At 35.1% G+C, this 17,451-nt stretch overlaps 1 pseudogene; it reads left to right on the top strand.

The window, feature by feature from the left end:
* Positions 1 to 14,396, top strand: part of LOC102824234 — a 138,119-nt pseudogene extending 123,723 nt beyond the window's left edge.
* The last annotated feature ends 3,055 nt before the right edge of the window (positions 14,397 to 17,451 follow it).

Raw genomic sequence — 17,451 nt, 5'->3', positions numbered from 1 at the left:
GTAAAGTGTTTCCGAGGTTGTAAACCTTTATGGGATCAGAAAGCCTTATCTGTCTCTCTCAGAATGGGTTTGAACTGATGATCTTGTAGTTAATAGTCCAGTGCTTATACTGCAACACCACACCAGGGCTTCTTCATTGTTAAGTGCCATCAAGTCAGTTCCTAATCATAGCAATCCTGTATAGGGTTTCCAAGGATCTACTGGTAGGTTTGTACTGCCAATATTGTAGTTCAAACCAAACTTGGGATCCAGTGCTCATCCTGCAGTGCCAATGAAGTGCTAATGTAGACTTTTCCCTTTGATCTTTCAAGATCTATAAACTTTTGTTGTAATCAAATAATGAGTTCTAGTCTACATGTCTTGATCATCCATTTTGATAATCATTACTTTGCTAATATTAACATTGGGCAATTTGTTTCCTCTTTGCATTCTTTTCCTATATTATTGCACAGGAGATGTATTGTAATTATTATGTATACCTCACATTGCAGCACATTTATGTGGTTCCAAGAAAGAATTTGTCCTCATATCCAGTGGTGCTTTTCTGACTCTACATTTTAAGACTGATGAGTCTGTGGGAAAAAAAGGTTTTAAACTTATTTTAGAAGACACGATACAGAAGGACTCACATAAAAGCAATATTGGGACACAATTGCCTACCAGTGGTAAGTAATTGCATAAAAATGTTAAGAGCAAGTAACAATCAAGCCTTGAAGTATATCCTAGAGAACCACTAGTTTAAGTCACCTTGTCAGGGGGATCCAGTTCATGGAGAAGGATGTCATACTTGGCAAAGTACAAGGTGGGCAAAAAAAGGAAGTCCTTCTATGAAATGGATTGACACAGTGCTGCAACAATGGGCTAAAATGTAGAAACAATTGTGAGATTGGCAGTGGTTAGTTCTATTTGCATAGCATCACTATGAGTTGGAACAACTCAACAGCACTTAACAACAACCCTGTCCTAATACTAAAAACAGCCTAACTTCATTTCAAGTCATTTATTAAAGTATCAATGCCTTTGGTAGTTCCAGAAGGATCATCTGGAGTAGTAAAGTTCATAGATGTAAGTGTATACATTATTTTTGTTAAAGAAAAAATTATAAACATTAAAGTCTATCCATTGATTTTTTAAATGTTCCAATGGAAACTGTCAAGTGCCACAATTCTGTTATGTATGTTTTACTAAGTAACTCTCTCTTGTCCAATAAAGGTGCCCAAAGAAAGTCTTTTAGTTGAACATGTAAGAATTTTTCTGTAACAATAGGAAAAATATTATTTTTTTCACCCAAACTATTTTTAAGTCTAAGATCTCATCAGTTGTGCTTAAGATAATAAAATCTAATGAATTTGTTAATGGAAGACTCTCTTGATAGAGTATAATTCTGTGCAGACTTCTAATAATCATTTTTCAGTATAAAGTTCTTTTAGATGTCAATTTGTTTTTGTTAAGAAATAGAACTGAATGGACTCTCTGAAAGTCTTTGATTTGAACTACAGCATGGTGAACTACATCATCCTTTAGATGCAATTTGAATTGTTTAAAGATGGTCTCCTAATGTACCCTTCTGCCATCTCCATGGCTTTATCTTTCCATTTCTACATCTCTAAGCTGATCCTTTATTCTCATGGTAAAATACTTAGGCTGCCAAAGTATTTTTTATTTTTTTTTCAAAACTATTGAATACCAATAAATAAAATGGAGTCCTGGTGTGGTGCTGTAGGATAAGAACAGGACTGTTAGCTGCAAGGTCAGCAGTTCAAACCCACTAGCAGTCCCTCAGAAACCCTATATAGGGTTGCTGTGAGTCAGAATCGACTTGATGGCACTTAACAACAACAATAAATAATGCTTTTATACACATATGCAAACAGCGCAAAAGCCTAAGAGTGACCACATGCCCTGATTTTCGAAAGATGTGTGTAATAGTTCAGTTCATGTAATTGATTTGCTCATTTTAAAAGCAGTAGAAGAAAAGAGCTCATCTCTTGCTAAGAATTCTATATTTGATCTTATGAAAGAATTATATATTTTTGTAAGTATTCCTAACTAATGTGTTATTATAACTTTTCTAAGAGATTACAGTTGAAAACAGCACAAGAAGATGGTCAATCCCAAACAAATGTGGAATTCCAGTAGTTGATCCATTTCGAACAGAAGGGTCTGAGAGAAATACAGATGTGTTGTCAGCTGAGCTGGGGGAGCCCAGGATGGTTGGTGGCCATACTGCACCTGCGATGTCATGGCCCTGGTTGGTCAGTCTACAGCATGGAAAAGAACATTACTGTGGAGGTACACTCATTGCGAAACAGTGGGTCCTGACAGCAGCACACTGTAAATTTAGGTATGTTCCTGTGTGATGCCAAGGCTCTGGGGATTTTAATGGTGGTATACTCCTACTCTCCCCAAAGAACAGGAGACATTAAGGTCCCAGTGATAGACCTCATCTTGCAAATGAATGAATTTATTGACTTAACAAAACTTTCTGTGTTTCACAAATATGCTTACCACTAATAGTTTTTAACTTAAAAAGCTGCTGCTTCTTGGTTTTTCTTTAATAAGTAACTAGCAACTCTTTTCCTTATGTATTGAGACTATGATGTCTTTATCACGTTAGTCTCTTAAACAGAGCACCAAGAGCATATAGTAGATCAATAACTGTGGGTTCCTTTTGTCCATGTTCTTTTCTGATTTAGCATCACACCTACTCCCAAAATAAATGGTTAAAGAAGAATTTTAAAGAATATCTTTTTAAATATTTTTTTTTTCCTTTGGTTTCATCTGAATATTAGTCTCAATGTAATCCTGACACATCTGTGAACTCTTTCCTCCGAGGAGTCCTTAGCTTGATATTTTTAGTAATTGGTCTCCCAAAAATCATGAGATGATTGAAACCATTGCAAAATTATCCATATCTAAATAATAAATACAGTGTTTCAGTGTCACAAAACTATTTTTATAATAAAAGTATCAACTCAATTTGGTAAGTGGAACTTTCAATGATCAAAATTTCATTTGTTTTGATAAAAATGAATGGCAAGAAATATTCTAATTAAAGCAGTTTTCCAATTTTCATGTGCTCAGATTACATGGGGAGTTTATTACAGACGGAAATTTTGTTCTTAATTTTGATTTGATGAGTTAGATCTGGGATTCTGCATTTTTAACGAACATGCCAGATTTAGTGCATGAAGTCCTTAAACAGTTCTTGAGAAATTTTACATTAGGGAGTGGAATAAATATGCTTTCTGAGTAACTTTCAGTTAGCATTACATAAGTACATAATATTATAGGATGTATCATACTATGGTTATAATAATGAGCAGAATCACTTCCTGAGGCATTATGATCATGTCAAAGAAATTGTAAATCATATTTTCTTTTGTTGTTTTAAAGCAAGAAAGAAGTTGATTTAAAATTGTTCTCAAGCACTGAAGTTACTAATGAGAAATCTCTACTTTTCAAAAATTCAAGATAAGGATTTTAATTTAGATTAAAAATGTTAGAAAATATATTTTTAGTAATTTGGAAAAAAATATTGTGGCCTCATTAAAAGTGGTATCTCTTTCCTCCTGCTATTTTTCTTCTGACAAGTACTACCACAGACCACCTGGTAATAGGAAAAAGTTACCTCTCGAAGAACATAGAAAGTAGGGATTTGATTCCAGTGAAAGCTGTGTACACTCACCCTGGCTTCTCACAGTTTCCTCCTAATGATGACCTATCATTGTTGCATTTGGAAGAACCCGTTGAACTAGGTCAGCATGAATTACTCTTTTCCATATTTTGAAACTTGCAAATGTGCATCTTCTATCTCGCTTTAGCAGTAATTAATGTACTTTTAAATTAAATGATTATTTCAAAACTTTGTGTTTCTAAGCTACTGTCTCAAAAAGGTGAATTACTTGCATATACATGGCATAAATATTTTGATATATTCTTAACTGCTGTCTAGACATCTAGAGATTTCAAAGAAGTGCATTAACTTTGTTCTGTTTATTTTTCTGTGATTCTTTCTGTCCTATGAGATTAACAAATATTTAGAGGAGGACTTTGAACCATCAGCCATTCCATTTTCTTTACTTTCTTGGCTTAGTAAAATCTTGTTCATCCTTAATGGTTACTTAAACCAAAGAAAAGATGAAAGTTTAATGAGAAATTATTAATCCCAATTTTATCATAGCATAAATGCTCCCCCTTTACTTCAACCCCTATATCCACATCCTTCTGCCTGTTCTGCAAGAATGACCTTGATTTCCATTTGCACCAATGGATCAAAATTCAATTTGTTTTAATAAAGATGAATGGCTGTTCTACAAGTAGGTTGAAATGTTCTGCCCCTCCTCTCCATATTTAATAACTTAATTTTACTCATTCATTTATCTTTTACAATGTTGTCCTTTTCCCCATTAAACACAATAAATTTTTAACCTTTGATTCCTGTTCCCTCCTCCATGTCCACTCTGCCATGTCCATCCTATGAACTTGTTTCTTTCATATCTTTTCTATGTGACTCTGTATTTCTGACTATTTAAATATTGTTGTCATTAAGTCCATCGAATTTAGTTCTGACTCATAGCAACCCTGTTTGAATCACTGACTTTGCAGTTAGCAGTACAGTGTTTATCCTACAACAACATACCAGGACCTCAGATATTTAAATAGGTATGCAATAACATACCTATTCCAAGTTTTATTTTATTCTATGTTTTCACTTAAAATCATCTGTCTTCTTTCATTTTATTAAACCACTACCACCCAGTCAATTCCAACTAATAGTGACCCTATATTATTAAAGACTGAAAATATGCAATAGCAAAAGGTGGAAAAAACATAAATGTCTATCAACAGATGAATGGATAAGCAAAATGTTGTACATCATATACTACACTTCTAATAGGACTACTACGTATCTCGTAGGAGAAATGAAGTCTTTATACATGCTACAGTATAGATGGAGCTGGAAGGCATTGTGCTGAGTGAAATAAGTCAATCACAAAAGAACAAATATTGTATGACCTCATTTAAAACACAAGAACAAACAAGTATATACAGAACCAAGTTTATTAGTGGTTACAGGGGTGGAAGGTAAAGAGAAAGGGAGATTTAAAGGTGAAGGAAATATCACATTGATTAACAGCAGTGTTGCACAGCTGATTATTGTAACTGAATTGACAAAAGTGTAATAGATACATTTATAACAATTAAAAAAAAAGAGTAGTTGCTGAGGCTGATTTATACAAGCTAGTACCTCATGGGATTTGATTTCTTGATTTGGAGGTTTAGGATCCTGGTTTCATGGGACATCCCAGTTAATTGGCCGAATAACATGTTTAGTGCCTTTGTTCTATCCCATAGTTCAATGCGTAGTGCCTGGGATCTTAAAAGTTTTCAAGGGACAAGCCAAAGCACCACAATTAGTTTTTATTCACCAATAAAAGAGGAAGAAAGTGAGGCAGAAATAGGAGGTGGGTATGTAATGTATGGCTAATTACCTCTATGAACAACTGTACCCTTTGACATGAGACCAGAAGAACTGGATGGTGCCCAGCTATCATTACTTAACATTTTGATAAAAAATTCAATAGAAGAATCCTGGTCAAAAGGTGCATAGAATTTCAAATTCTCATAAAATGCAGACTTCCTGGAGCCATAACAGTTGGATGATGAACTAATGTCCTAAGAAAAATTTAAACCTTTAACAAAAAAAATCCCCTGAAGTCTTCTAAAAACCAAATAATCATTTAGCTTAACTAGAAAAAAAAAAAAAAAAAAGTCTGCCTAGGGCAAATATTCTTTTAAGAACTATGTATATGGGATCAAATAGGCAAAAAGCAACTCAAAAGATTAGTACGAAACTTTAGAGGTCAGTAAGTTTTTGTCAGTGGGGGAGGAAGAAGTCAGAAAGAGAGGGTGAGGATGGTTGTACAACTTGAATGTAAGCTTGTTACTAAATAGGACAGGTAGAAACTGTTGGATTGGTGCATATTCTGCTGTATATAATTTCAACAACAACAATAAAATATAATTATATGTTTTAAAAAAAGATGATGAAAACATAATTTTAATGGCTACATTGGGACCTTCCCAAAATCTTGTAAAAATAGCTTGTTTTAGTTTTTTATTTCAGTAATACAGAATTCACTATCCTTGTGTATATTTCTTTATGTCTAGAATTGCCTTAAAATAGAGTTTCCAGAAGCAGAATATTTTTAAGATGGACATATTTCTAAATTATAAACTCTGCTTGGTAGGTAAAAATTGGTACATTAAAAAAAAGTAAGGCTGTTTGTCAGTATCTGTCAGTTTCAAATATGAGTATTCCATGGTTCAGCAATTCTATATTATAGCAATATTGGCACAAATACACATACTTGTGATCTGGAATGCTTGATGTAGCTTATATGAAAATAGTCTAAACACTCACCAGTGAGACTTAATAAATTATAGTAATCTAATATCTTAATATTGCATGCTACAAAAAAAATTATATATCAAATCTATATAGAGCTGTATGAAAGGTGATCAGAATCTAATAAATGAAAAACATCATAATAAAGAAAAAGGCTGATTAAACATATATATATATATGGAAGAAGAATATTGTAGCACAAGGAGATATGTCAGGAAGTTATCTGATGGAGGCAGCATAGCATAGTGGTTTGGAACCAGTTGGCACACGTCAAGGAGATGAGATGGAGAAAAATAGTCAAGTTGCAGAATTGCACAGGATTTTATTAAGAGAACAGTAAAAATGATGAATCATTGAAATAAATTATTTGGAACAGTAAATATGCTGAAGCATTCAGGTGTTCAAAAGTCTCAAAGAAGAGTGAGAAAAATATAAGAGCACTCTTTTCTGTCTGTACATGTGTATGTGTATACACAGACACATATACAAACCCACAATCTTCATATCTACACATTTTTTGGTCATAAGAAACTGAACATTATGTCAGTATAATATGCCAGTATATTTTCATAATATACTTGAGAAGATAGAATTAGATTTGAAAACACTTATACAAAAACTTTACTACAAATATGATTTCCTCCCATTTCCTCATGTAATAAAGTCAAAAATGGAAGGGAATTATACTTCTTCACTGCCAATTCAGATCAACAAGGTAATGTCCTGGAGACATGTGGACAAAACAACAGATGCATTAGGAAACTGGTTATGGCTAAGAAGTCAAGAGCCTCATAGTTCCATGTAAGACATATAGAACTATGTATATTCAATAATTCTAGGAGGATATAGTAATATCTGGAGCAAATTGATAACATGTAAGTTGGGATGATCCTTACTAATTCATAGATTGCATCTCTGGATGAGTTGTTTATTAAATTACAGGTTAAAAGGGGTACTGTTGGAGCTAAGTCAATATTTTAAAGCCATCATTGAGAAGTATATAGTTTAGATGTTATAAATATCAATCCTATGGACTAAGGGATAATATGCCATTGTCTTTCTTGCTCTTTTCATTAGGAGAGTTTATTTCTCCAATCTGTTTGCCTGGGAAAGAAGATAAAATAGATCTTTCATCTAAATGTATGACTGCTGGATGGGGAACTACCGAACCAAACCGTGAGTATAGCGACCACCTTTGCCAAGATGAAACTTTAAATAGCGTACGTGAAGTCAAAATGTACTCTTCACTCATTTGCTGTTTTTCTCTACTTTTAATAGGTATGAGAGTGGAAATAGTCTTTTTCGTAATGTATCTAAGGGTGACTTTATATGTACTGGTACTAATTCATTGAAATAAGCCAAAACATGTATTAGGAGAAATCTAATGGTTTAACTGCCTAATAAATATCTGTATGTCCATATCTCACATATACATAGATAGTCTACAACTTACAACAGGGATGTATTATAAGTCAGTTCTGATATAAATTGAATGCCTCATTTTTGTTACTTTGCTTTTAGCTTTATTATTGCCTTTTATTATAAATATCTTTATAAATCAGGCAATGTTTTGAACAGTAAATCATAAAATTGAACATCATGAGTGAACATTTGAGAATGATAGCATCAACAAATTTTGTGCTACTACATATTACAAATGAGTGATATCATTGCTGATGTCCAAAGGATCACGGCTGAAAGCAGAGCATACCAGAAAGATGTTTACCTGTGATTTATTGACTATGCAAGGCTTTTGATTGTGTGGATCATGACAAGCTATGGACAAAATTGCAAAGTATGAGTATTCCTGAACACTTAATTGTGCTCATGAGGACTGTACATGGACCAAGAGGCAGTTGTTCAAACAGAACATGGGAACACTGAGTGGTTTAAAATTAAGATAGGTGTGTAACAAGGTTGTATTCATTCACCATACTTATTTAACCTGTATGCTGAGCAAATAAATTGAGAAGCTGGGTTATATGAAGAAAAACATGGCATCAAGATTGGAGGAAAACTCATGAACAATCTGCGCTATGCAGATGATACAATCTTGCTTGCTGAAAGTGAAGAGGACTTAAAATACTTACTGATGAAGATCAAAGACCACAGCCTTCAGTATGGATTGCCTCAATGTAAAGAAAATAAAAATCCTCACCAGTGGACCAATAAACAACATTATTATCAATGGAGAAAAGATTGAAGTTAAAGACTTCACTCTTCTTGGATCAACTATCAACACTCATGGAAGCACCAGTCAAGAAATCAAACGATGTATTGCATTTGGTAAATCAGCTGCCCAAGACCTTTTTAAAGTGTTGAGAGCAAAGATGTCAGCTTGAGGACTAAGGTGTTCCTGACCCAAGCCATGGTATTTTCAATAATGTGAAAGCTGGACAATGAATAAGGAAGACCATATAAGAATTGATACTTTTGTGTTATGGTGTTGGAGTAGAATATTGAAAGTGCCATGGGCTGCCAAAAGAACCAACAGATTTGCAGTCAGAGTGCTCCTTAGAGGCCAAGATGGCCAAACTTTGTATCTCATACTTTGGACATATTGTCAGGAGGGACCAGTCACTGGAAAAGGATATCATGCTGGAAAGGTGAAGGGTCAGAGAAAAAGGTAAGACCCCCAGCGATATGGAATGGCCAAGTGGCAGCATCAGTGGGTTCAAGCGTGGCAACAATTGTGAGGTTTGTCAAGGCCTGGACAGTGTTTCATTCTGTTGTGCATAGGGTTACTATGAGTTGGTATTGACCCGATGACATCTAAAAAATAACAACAACATATTAATAATGATAAGATGTACCCTCTGCCCCCCACCCCCAGCCCCCCAAAAAAAACACAACAAAAGTTCAGTTCCTTATAACTAGAGCATTATAAGTTGAGGGAGTCCTGATATGGTACTGTAGGATAAGCACTGGGCTGCTAACCAGAAAGCCAGTGGTTCAAACCTTGGAAATTCTACAGAGGTCTCTATGAGTGAAAGCCAACTTAAAGGCACTTAACAACAACAACCAGAGAATAATTCTCCAAGTAATTATTCCCCAATAATTACACACACACAAAATGAGAACTCCTACTTGAAGAAAAAAGCCTACTGTCAAAGATGGGAGAAAGTTTTTCTGAAATGATTGACTAGTATACATAAGAGAAGGTAGAAAAATTATTTGAAAATAAATCCTACTTAAACCCATGATTCTAGTCCCATTTCCACCAAAGGTTGCACCTGTTAACAAGTTACAAATAGTTAATAAGTAAGCAGTAAAGCTAGGCTGGTTCTCACTAGGAGACTTGAGGGGAGGGTGAAAAACAACAGTGTTTGCTTAGAGAGGTACAGGGGAACATTGTGAAATTTCTCAGTTGGCTTTGAAGGCAAGAGTCCATTAGGTGGTGCTATGGCACTAGAGAACTATTCCAGTTTTTATGTCAATATATAAACATAAGATATATCTATATCTATATATATCCCACCACCACCCAGAGTTTTATGATTTTTGCTCTTAGGTCCTCATTGTATTTTGTGGGGGCTGTTTCCTTCCATGTCTCACCCAAATGGAGACAGCAACTGTGGCTATGCAGCCAAGCTACAATTGTTGTTGCTGTTAAGTGCTGTTGAGTCAGTTTCGACTCATAGTGACCCTGTGTAGGGTTTCTGAGGAGTGGCTGGTGAATTTGAACAGCCGATCTTGTGGTTCAAACCGACCTTGTGGTCCAGTACATTATCTTACAGCACTATACCAGGACTCCAAGCTACAATTGCACCCTCTAAAAATCTCGACCAATTGTTCAAGAACCAATATCACCTGCTGCACACCCGAGCATCTACAACCAACACCTGCTAAAAACATTCTGAACTGAGCTGTATGAGCAGTGGACAGATAAGCCCATCTCCTGATCACACCTACCAGGAGGAAATTGGAGAGTGCTTAAGAATACACCAAAATATATTCATCTAATTAAGACAAATACACCACCACCACAATGCCTAAAAAGCAGCAGAAAATTTCTGCTCACATGCAGAAACAAGACAGGGTAGCTTAAACAAATGACTAAGAGGAAGAACTAGAAATTGCTTTGGAAGGAGAAGAGGCTTTGGAATTACCTGAAAAAGAATTCAGGAGAATGATATTGAAATGCATCCAAATGTTCCATGGAAAGATTGAGGAAAATAAGGAAGAAGTCAGGAAAGTGCTACAGGAGCAAAATAGACATAGCATTGGCGACAATACAAAACCTGCAAAAATAGATCCTGATAATTAATACTTAAACATCAGAACTGGACAATACACTGAAAAGGAGTAGAATTGAAGGGATGAAAGTCAGAATTGGTGAGCTTGAAGACAAACCTCTCAATACAAGCAGAAAAAAAGAATGAAAAAAAAAAAATCTGAAGAAAGCCTGAGATTCATGTGAGAAAACATGAAGAGGAATAACCTATGGTTCATTGGAATTCCAGAACAGGAAGAGACAAAGAAAACTACAGAAAAGATAGTTGAAGAGTTCCTGGAAGAAAATTTCCCTAACATCTTGAAAGACAATAAAATTAGCATTCAGGAAGCTAAAATCATCTTCTCAGATCAGGCAAGATAGACCCCCAAAGGAAATCACCAAGACAGATCATAATCAAACTCTCCAAAATCAAAGAAAGGAAAGAATCCTGAAAGCAGCTAAGGAAGTAAGAAATATTATCTACAAAGGAAAACAAATAAGATTAAGCTCTGACTTCTCAGCAGAAACCATGTAGGCAAGAAAGCAATGAGGTGACATATACAAAACAATGAAAAGGAGAAACTGCCAACCAAGAATTATGTACCTAGCAAAACTGTCCATTAAATATGACAGTGAAATCAGAACTTGTCAGATTAAACAGAAATTAAGGGACTTTATAAAAGCCAAACCAGTGCCTCAAAACATACTAAAAGGAGTTCTTTGGACTGAGAACCAAGAAGAACAGACAACAACCAGAGATTGACATATGTTACAACACCACCCAGAACTTAGTTGAGAGATGGAAGAGTCCAAAGCAAAAAAAAAAAAAAAAACTATATGAATGAAATTAGGGGATCTGGGATGTCAGTATATGATCAGGACAATTACAAAGTGAAAGAAGGGAAATGTGTAGTAACAGAGATCCAGGTAGTGAAGTCAGGTAGATTTCATGATAAAACAGACTGTTTTAAAATGAGGAAGAAATTAATAAAGTACAGGATAACTCCAAAGAAACTTTACACATCTCCACATTAAAGCAAGAAAAGGAAAATCCAACGTGATTTTGGAAACATTAAAACTAATGAGAAATTGACAAGAAAAAGCACACAAATAAAACTGAAAGCACAGGAAAGCATGCAGAACAAAGAAACCAGCAGCACCACATAAAACAAATAGAATGACAACAATTAATCCAGATCTATCAATAATTACACTGAATGTCAATGGATCAAATGCACCAGTCAAGAGACATAGAGTACCAAAATAGATAAGAAAACAGAATCCTTCAATATGCTACCTACAGAGACAGACTTTACACACAAAGATAAAAACAGACTAAAATTAAAGGATTAGAAAAATATATACCAAACCAATTGCAATAAAAAATGAGCAGGAGTGGCAAAATTAATCTCTGGAAAAAGAAACTTTATGGCAAAAACCAGAATAAAAGACAAAGAAGGACATTATATCATGATTAAAGGGTCAATTGAAAAAGACGACATAACCATAATGAATATTATGAGTCAGACTGTTAACCTCAAGGTCAGCAATTTGAAACTACCAGCCATTTCACAGGAGAAAGATGAGGCCTTCTGCTCCCATAAAGAGGAGTTTACAAGCAGGGTCACTATGAGTCAGAACAGACTCCACAGCACAACACAACCACCAGCACCACCACCACTGAAAGAACCCCAGATTACATCAGTCAAGCCCTAATAGAATTGAAGAAAAGAAATAGACAACTCTACTATAATAGTGGGAGATTTTAATGTACCACTTTCAAAAATGGACAGAACAACAAGAAAGAAATGCGACAAAGACACAGAGGAACTAAACAACACAATCAACCAACTGAAACTCATAGATTTGAACAGTGTTCAACCCAACAACAGCACAATATACATTATTTTCCAGTGCACCTGGGACATGCTCCAGAATAGACCTTGTGTTAGGCCACAAATCAAGTCTCAATAACTATATAAAAACATCCAAATTCTATAAAGCATCTTCTCAGATCACAATACTATAAAATTAGAAATCAACAATAGAAGATGAAGGAAATAAAATTGAATACATGGAAACTGAGTAACACCCTGCTTAAAAGCTCCTGGGTAGTTTCAATAGTCACATTCTAGATAGTTTCATCCCTTAAATGTGATGCCTATTCTAGAAAAATCAAGCCAAAAGAATGATAACACAGTGAAACCAATGGAATGAACTACAAATGTAACATTAAAAAAAAAAAATGATTTGTATTGTTTGCTTCTTTAGTGGCTAATTTGTGTGTAAATATTTTTCTCTCTTTCTTCTATAAAGTGGTATTATTTTTATACCTCCTTAGGGCTAGGAGTCCTTGTGTGGCACTGTAGAATAAGCACTGGATTGCTAGCCACAAGGTTGGCGATTCAAATCTACTCTTTCTTTGAAACCTTCTATAGGGTCACTATGAGTCAGAACTGACTTAATGATACATAATAACAACAACAAAGATCTAGGATAAAGACAGACTAATACTATGTTAAAAAAAAAAAAAAAAATCTGGTGTTTCTGTTATATACACCAAGCTGGAGGATTATTTTTCATAAATTACCTAAGAGAGTCATTGCAGTACCAAAATGGAAGGGTGGGTAGGATTTTACCCTTGAGCTCTGTTGGTTTTACCCTTGAGCTCTGTTGGTATAGTTGTTGTTGGGTACCACGAGTCTGTTGTAACTCACAGTGACCTTGTGTGCAGTCGAATGAAATATTTCCTGGTCCATTAAATTTGTTACTTATGTTAATGTGTTTTTATTCATCTACTATTAGGAGATGAATTTTCTAAAACAATACAACAGGCAAAGGTACCTCTGATCAGCACCACATCTTGTCAAAGCTACTGGGGACTGGATATTAAAAACACCAATATATGTGGAGGGGCTGCAGGAGCATCCTCTTGCATGGTAATTAAAGGACTGCATTGATTAGCCCTGGGACTTTCATCTCAGTGTGTCTCATGAATGGATGTTGATCATAAAGAGATATAATTGCATGGATTTTTAAAAATGAGAGGTGAGAAGATTAAGTTGCTAAATTAACAAGCTAGCAAATTGATGCTTGACTTGTGATTCCTACTTTGATACTTAAAAGAGACTCAATTCTCAAAAGGAATTATTCATTTACTTTGGCTATATTATGTGAAATTAACTGATTTTCAACCATTTTTTACTTACAAAAATGATAATTTCTTATGGTTCAACCTCATGATGAACTATGTAAAGTACCTACTTCTGGTACCAATGAAAATATAAAGAAGTTTACGTATAACTCAAACCATCATTTAATTGATTCTTGGAATTCTGCATGATGTTGTCTATTGTCAGCATTAAATTAAGGTATGCTAAACATACCTTTCAGTCTTTCCTTGAAATTACAGATTTTGATCCAAATGAGAGCTCTGTAAATGTCAGCTAGCTACCTGAGTGGCCCTAGATCTGTATGCTGTTGTGAGCAGAAATCAGGGTGACGAGAATGACTTGTGGACTGTCTGTTCATCCTCTGAAGTTGGGATTAGCATAAACCATCAATCAAGCAGCTGGGAGAATGTCTCTTTTTTGCTGGTTGCAGGGGGATTCTGGAGGGCCGCTGCAGTGTTCTGAGAATGGGCGGTACAATCTTATCGGCATTGTGAGCTGGGGCAGCAGTAACTGCCATCCCACTGCACCATCTGTTTTCAGCAGAGTTTCTGCCTACAGGGACTGGATCACATCTGTCACAGGAGGTGAAGCATGATCACTTAAAGAGCAGCATGGTGTAATTATGTTCATCAATGGGAAAGGAAATACACAACAGTACACCTGAAAAATTAGTCTCTTGTCAACTGCCTTGCTTATTTCAGTTCTTAAAAAGTTCTGTCACTGCCCTCAACCCAAATATGTTCAGTACTAAACAGCTGTCATAGAACATTAGTGTTGGTTAATGCTTCCTGGGAACTCACAATCTGAATCATCATTAAATTAATACCTTACATACATGTATGTTGTTGCCGTTGTTGTTAAGTACTGTTGCGTTAGTTCCGATCATGGCGACCCTGTATAGGGTTTTTGAGGAGCAGCTGGTGGGTTTGAACCACTGACCTTGTAGTGCACAGTCCAATGCTGATCCTACAGCACCACATGTATTTAAATACCACCAGTGCAGTTTTATTATTATTTTTTTAAATTAGTAAGCATTGGAAAATATAAAGTAAAATGTTACTCAATTCATAAAATTCTAAATTTAACTTTAAACAAAACCAAAAACTATACCTTGAGCAATTAGCTAGGATAGGTCCCTGTAAATTTTACAATTTCAATGAGCAATGGACATTTGAGAAATAACTTATTAGGCACATCAATTGATTTTGCAGTTTTTTCAGAGGAAGTTTTAAATATTTCAATGGCTTATACAGAATTTCATTTATCTAAATTCACCTGGCAAATACCCTCATCTCTATAAACTACAGACCAAGAATCAGAGGTTAAGGAACTAAGGAAGTCCTCTAGACCGTAACAGTGGATGTCAATGTCTGTCACACAAATAGAATATAATTTAAGAGCTTGAGAGCAACTTTCATTTTATTTTATACATTTCTACCAACATTTATCATTTATTTTACAAGAATAAAGCTTTCAGAAAGGAGTAAGGTAGAGAAGTAAGTTATCTTTTGGTAAGGCCACACAATCAAAGAGCAACTCATGGGAAAGTAGACAGAAGATAGAATGATAAGAACATTGACATTTCTGTAGATCAAAAATAATTGAAAATTTATCATTTTGTATGAGTCAGCATGACAACCAAAACTGATTATAATAATAATACATCAAGATGCTAAAGTCCAATATAATATCTGGATGAAAATTTTACCTTCCAAAATTACTAAAGGCAAAATATTGATATAAAGTATGTGCCTTAAGCTATTTGGAAACAGTATATTACCAAAATGTTTCCCTAATTAAGGGTGGAAAGAACTGAGGCTTATCTGAAATGAACTGATAACTTTATCTAATGATAATGAACAAAAGATATTTCTGTAACAGAATTAAAAATAATAAAATTTCTTTTCTCTCTTTCATCTTTTGCTTAACATCTTTGGACCTTTCTCTCACCATCTTTCATTCTCAACCTTGTACTTCAGCTTTTTTCTCAACCTTTCTCCCTTAAAATTCCTCCTATCTTGTGAAACTCACTCTCTCAACCCCCAACATCCTGCTTTCTCAGTTTCTCTCTCTTAATCCCACTTTTTCCCCCTCTCTACCCTCTACCTCATTTTCTCTCTCCCTCTCTTCCCCTCCCCTCTGTTTCTACCATTCATAGCCAGGCCCAAACCCCTCTATTTATCTCTTTCAAACTTTCTTCTTTTACAAATGCCAGAGAGGGGGGAAGTGTTATAAATATCCTAGTATTTATTGGAAATCTCTTAGCTTAATTAATATTGGGTAATTGATTTAGATTCTGCTTTTTGGTGAGTGTGCTTGGAATAAAATGAAAAATGGTATTCACAGGGATTCTTCAATTCTCATGGTAATTTGGTTTGTACCATTTGATTTTTCTCACATGTATAATCTTAATTATTTATCAGGTAAAGTGAGAGGAGGATGCAGTTGGTTTGTGTCCTAAGTGTCAGGGCTTTCTAAAGCTTTTATTCTCACTGTTCAATCTGGTGCTTAATTTGGTGGTGCTACAATCGCTATTGTAATCTGGGAGTGATGCTTTAGGGTTTTGTCTGTAAAGGATTCAGTATTGTCAGAACCTGACAATTTGGTTAAAATTTACTCATTTTATAAATATCAATGGGGAATAGAAAAATAAATGCCAATGCTGTCGACAGTAAAATTGAGACAAAGAGCACAGGAAATGTGCCAAAAGCTGTTAGTGATTGGCATCAATTAGATACTCATTAGACTTAAGTATTTGGTAAATTGGCAAAGGATAAAACATGAAATGTTGGAACTACATCATTCAAAACTTTAACACAAAGCCAAGATAAAAAACTAAAGGAAATAAAGTAAGTTATGACATAAGAATCAACAACAGGAATACTTTCCATAATTCAAACGACAGAAGAAATTCAGAGTCTATGGAGTTTTTCTTAGGAAAACAGCTTCTATAGATTTCTTTGATAAGAAAAGAAATTGGTGCATAAAAACATAAAAACAAAAATCAAGGTTAACTAATATTAGAGCTTTAAAACTCAGCTCAAATACTGCAATACTTTCACTCATCCCTGCAGAGAGCGTTGGGTCCCTTCTCACCTCAGCAAGAGCACATAACTACATGATTGGTAATTTTCTACTTGTATATATTTTTTTCCACTAGAGTTAAGTGCTGTTGAGTTAGATCCAACTCAGAGTGACCTTGTATAGGGTTTCTGAGGAGTGCTGGTGAAGCTTGAACCGTCAACCTGACAATTCAAACCAACTTTACAGTCCAGCACATTAACCCACAGCACCACAGGAGATCCTAAGCATAAGGGAAACTCCCTAGATCCCTATTACTTGGCTGTTGTTGTTGATGTTACATGTCACAGAGTTGGGTTCCAATCCATAGCGACCCTGTATAGGGTTTCTGAAGAGCAGCTGGTGAGCCTGAACCACTGGCCTTGTGGTTCAAGCGGATTTGGCAGTCCAGAGCATTAACCAACAATGCCACATCAGGGCATACATCAGTTTATGCAAACAATTGCAATCTGACATATACAAGGGAACTTCAAAGAGTTCAAGGAAAATTTCCATTATCTTTTCATTCCATTTTCCATGAACTTTTTGATGCCTTCTCCTGGTGTAGCATTGTTGGTTAATGCGCTGAA

The sequence above is a fragment of the Chrysochloris asiatica genome, unplaced genomic scaffold, assembly GCF_000296735.1.
Source record: "Chrysochloris asiatica unplaced genomic scaffold, ChrAsi1.0 scaffold00098, whole genome shotgun sequence".
NCBI classification, from domain to species: Eukaryota; Metazoa; Chordata; class Mammalia; order Afrosoricida; family Chrysochloridae; genus Chrysochloris; species Chrysochloris asiatica.
Note: the sequence above shows the minus strand (reverse complement) of the source record. Positions and strands in the feature narration are given on the sequence as shown.